The sequence below is a fragment of the Hyla sarda genome, unplaced genomic scaffold (assembly GCF_029499605.1).
Source record: "Hyla sarda isolate aHylSar1 unplaced genomic scaffold, aHylSar1.hap1 scaffold_217, whole genome shotgun sequence".
Taxonomy (NCBI): domain Eukaryota; kingdom Metazoa; phylum Chordata; class Amphibia; order Anura; family Hylidae; genus Hyla; species Hyla sarda.
In genome coordinates this window covers 359,672-365,719 of record NW_026608839.1, presented here as the reverse complement: position 1 = coordinate 365,719, position 6,048 = coordinate 359,672, and the positions used below count along the sequence as shown (strand labels likewise).

General features: G+C 24.8%; 1 protein-coding gene across 1 annotated transcript in view; it reads left to right on the top strand.

Moving 5' to 3' along the window:
- LOC130319810 (gastrula zinc finger protein XlCGF26.1-like) overlaps positions 1-6,048 on the top strand; it is a 148,582-nt gene that overhangs the window by 49,058 nt on the left and 93,476 nt on the right. The window lies entirely within an intron of this gene.

Below are 6,048 nucleotides of genomic sequence, written 5' to 3'. Positions count from 1 at the left end.
GACCGGGGCCCACCTTAATCTGACCGGGCCCTCCTTAATCTGACCGGGCCCTCCTTAATCTGACCGGGGCCCATCTTAATCTGACCGGGGCCCACCTTAATCTGACCAACCGGGGCCCACCTTAATCTGACCAACCGGGGCCCACCTTAATCTGGCCGGGGCCCTCCTTAATCTGACCGGGGCCCACCTTAATCTGACCAACCGGGGCCCACCTTAATCTGGCCGGGGCCCACTTTAATCTGACCGGGGCCCTCCTTAATCTGACCGGGGCCCTCCTTAACTCCTTGGGGACGGAGCCCATTATAACCCTAAGGACGGGAGCATTTTTTGCATTTCTGACCACTGTCACTTTAAGCATTAATAACTCTGATGCTTTTACTTTTCATTCTAATTCCGAGATTGTTTTTTCGTGACATATTCTACTTGGTTAGTGGTAAAATTTTGTCGATACTTTTATCATTTCTAAGTGAAAAATCCCCAAATTTAATGAAAATTTTTTGCATTTTTCTAACTTTGAAGCTCTCTGCTTGTAAGGAAAATAAACATTCTAAATAAATAATATTTTGATTCACAAATACAATATGTCTACTTTATGTTTGCATCATACAGGAGATATCTTTATATTATTATATACAATATATTATGTCACCATCATACAGGAGATATCTTTATATTATTATATACAATATATTATGTCCCCATCATACAGGAGATATCTTTATATTATTATATACAATATATTATGTCCCCATCATACAGGAGATATCTTTATATTATTATATACAATATATTATGTCACCATCATACAGGAGATATCTTTATATTATTATATACATTATATTATGTCACCATCACACAGGAGATATCTTTATATTATTATATACAATATATTATGTCACCATCATACAGGAGATATCTTTATAATATTATATACAATATATTATGTCCCCATCATACAGGAGATATCTTTATATTATATACAATATATTATGTCACCATCATACAGGAGATATCTTTATATTATTATATACAATATATTATGTCACCATCATACAGGAGATATCTTTATATTATTATATTATATACAATATATTATATCTCCATCATACAGGAGATATCTTTATATTATTATATACAATATATTATGTCCCCATCATACAGGAGATATCTTTATATTATTATATACAATATATTATGTCCCCATCATACAGGAGATATCTTTATATTATTATATACAATATATTATGTCACCATCATACAGGAGATATCTTTATATTATTATATTATATACAATATATTATGTCACCATCATACAGGAGATATCTTTATATTATTATATACAATATATTATGTCACCATCATACAGGAGATATCTTTATATTATTATATACAATATATTATGTCCCCATCATACAGGAGATATCTTTATATTATTATATACAATATATTATGTCACCATCATACAGGAGATATCTTTATATTATTATATTATATACAATATATTATGTCACCATCATACAGGAGATATCTTTATATTATTATATACAATATATTATGTCACCATCATACAGGAGATATCTTTATATTATTATATACAATATATTATGTCCCCATCATACAGGAGATATCTTTATATTATTATATACAATATATTATGTCCCCATCATACAGGAGATATCTTTATATTATTATATTATATACAATATATTATGTCCCCATCATACAGGAGATATCTTTATATTATTATATACAATATATTATGTCACCATCATACAGGAGATATCTTTATATTATTATATACAATATATTATGTCCCCATCATACAGGAGATATCTTTATATTATATACAATATATTATGTCACCATCATACAGGAGATATCTTTATATTATTATATACAATATATTATGTCACCATCATACAGGAGATATCTATATATTATTATATACAATATATTATGTCACCATCATACAGGAGATATCTTTATATTATTATATTATATACAATATATTATGTCACCATCATACAGGAGATATCTTTATATTATTATATTATATACAATATATTATGTCCCCATCATACAGGAGATATCTTTATATTATTATATACAATATATTATGTCCCCATCATACAGGAGATATCATTATATTATTATATACAATATATTATGTCACCATCATACAGGAGATATCTTTATATTATTATTATATACAATATATTATGTCACCATCATACAGGAGATATCTTTATATTATTGTATACAATATATTATGTCCCCATCATACAGGAGATATCTTTATATTATTATATACAATATATTATGTCACCATCATACAGGAGATATCTTTATATTATTATATACAATATATTATGTCACCATCATACAGGAGATATCTTTATATTATTATATACAATATATTATGTCACCATCATACAGGAGATATCTTTATATTATTATATACAATATATTATGTCCCCATCATACAGGAGATATCTTTATATTATTATATACAATATATTATGTCACCATCATACAGGAGATATCTTTATATTATTATATACAATATATTATGTCACCATCATACAGGAGATGTCTTTATATTATATACAATATATTATGTCCCCATCATACAGGAGATATCTTTATATTATATACAACATATTATGTCACCATCATACAGGAGATATCTTTATATTATTATATTATATACAATATATTATGTCCCCATCATACAGGAGATATCTTTATAATATTATATACAATATATTATGTCACCATCATACAGGAGATATCTTTATATTATTATATACAATATATTATGTCCCCATCATACAGGAGATATCTTTATATTATTATATACAATATATTATGTCCCCATCATACAGGAGATATCTTTATATTATTATTATATACAATATATTATGTCCGCATCATACAGGAGATATCTTTATATTATTATATACAATATATTATGTCATCATCATACAGGAGATATCTTTATATTATTATATACAATATATTATGTCCCCATCATACAGGAGATATATTTATATTATTATATACAATATATTATGTCACCATCATACAGGAGATATCTTTATATTATTATATACAATATATTATGTCACCATCATACAGGAGATATCTTTATATTATTATATACAATATATTATGTCCCCATCATACAGGAGATATCTTTATATTATTATATACAATATATTATGTCCCCATCATACAGGAGATATCTTTATATTATTATATTATATACAATATATTATGTCACCATCATACAGGAGATATCTTTATATTATTATATACAATATATTATGTCCCCATCATACAGGAGATATCTTTATATTATTATATACAATATATTATGTCACCATCATACAGGAGATATCTTTATATTATTATATTATATACAATATATTATGTCACCATCATACAGGAGATATCTTTATATTATTATATACAATATATTATGTCACCATCATACAGGAGATATCTTTATATTATTATATACAATATATTATGTCACCATCATACAGGAGATATCTTTATATTATATACAATATATTATGTCACCATCATACAGGAGATATCTTTATATTATATACAATATATTATGTCACCATCATACAGGAGATATCTTTATATTATTATATACAATATATTATGTCACCATCATACAGGAGATATCTTTATATTATTATATACAATATATTATGTCACCATCATACAGGAGATATCTTTATATTATTATATACAATATATTATGTCACCATCATACAGGAGATATCTTTATATTATTATATACAATATATTATGTCCCCATCATACAGGAGATATCTTTATATTATTATATACAATATATTATGTCCCCATCATACAGGAGACATCTTTATATTATTATATACAATATATTATGTGCCCATCATACAGGAGATATCTTTATATTATTATATTATATACAATATATTATGTCACCATCATACAGGAGATATCTTTATATTATTATATTATATACAATATATTATGTCCCCATCATACAGGAGATATCTTTATATTATTATATACAATATATTATGTCACCATCATACAGGAGATATCTTTATATTATTATATACAATATATTATGTCACCATCATACAGGAGATATATTTATATTATTATATTATATACAATATATTATGTCACCATCATACAGGAGATATCTTTATATTATTATATACAATATATTATGTCCCCATCATACAGGAGATATCTTTATATTATTATATACAATATATTATGTCCCCATCATACAGGAGACATCTTTATATTATTATATACAATATATTATGTGCCCATCATACAGGAGATATCTTTATATTATTATATTATATACAATATATTATGTCACCATCATACAGGAGATATCTTTATATTATATACAATATATTATGTCCCCATCATACAGGAGATATCTTTATATTATTATATACAATATATTATGTCACCATCATACAGGAGATATCTTTATATTATTATATTACATACAATATATTATGTCCCCATCATACAGGAGATATCTTTATATTATTATATACAATATATTATGTCCCCATCATACAGGAGATATCTTTATATTATTATTATATTATATACAATATATTATGTCCCCATCATACAGGAGATATCTTTATATTATTATATACAATATATTATGTCACCATCATACAGGAGATATCTTTATATTATTATATACAATATATTATGTCACCATCATACAGGAGATATCTTTATATTATTATATACAATATATTATGTCCCCATCATACAGGAGATATCTTTATATTATTATATACAATATATTATGTCCCCATCATACAGGAGATATCTTTATATTATTATATACAATATATTATGTCACCATCATACAGGAGATATCTTTATATTATTATATACAATATATTATGTCTCCATCATACAGGAGATATCTTTATATTATATACAATATATTATGTCTCCATCATACAGGAGATATCTTTATATTATTATATACAATATATTATGTCCCCATCATACAGGAGATATCTTTATATTATTATATACAATATATTATGTCACTATCATACAGGAGATATCTCTATATTATTATATACAATATATTATGTCACCATCATACAGGAGATATCTTTATATTATTATATACAATATATTATGTCCCCATCATACAGGAGATATCTTTATATTATTATATACAATATATTATGTCCCCATCATACAGGAGATATCTTTATATTATTATATACAATATATTATGTCCCCATCATACAGGAGATATCTTTATATTATTATATACAATATATTATGTCACCATCATACAGGAGATATCTTTATATTATTATATACAATATATTATGTCACCATCATACAGGAGATATCTTTTTATATTATTATATACAATATATTATGTCCCCATCATACAGGAGATATCTTTATATTATTATATACAATATATTATGTCACCATCATACAGGAGATATCTTTATATTATTATATACAATATATTATGTCACCATCATACAGGAGATATCTTTATATATTATATTATATACAATATATTATGTCCCCATCATACAGGAGATATCTTTATATTATTATATACAATATATTATGTCACCATCATACAGGAGATATCTTTATATTATTATATACAATATATTATGTCACCATCATACAGGAGATATCTTTATATTATTATATACAATATATTATGTCACCATCATACAGGAGATATCTTTATATTATATATTATATACAATATATTATGTCACCATCATACAGGAGATATCTTTATAATTATTATATTATATACAATATATTATGTCACCATCATACAGGAGATATCTTTATATTATTATATACAATATATTATGTCCCCATCATACAGGAGATATCTTTATATTATTATATACAATATATTATGTCACCATCATACAGGAGATATCTTTATATTATTATATACATTATATTATGTCACCATCACACAGGAGATATCTTTAT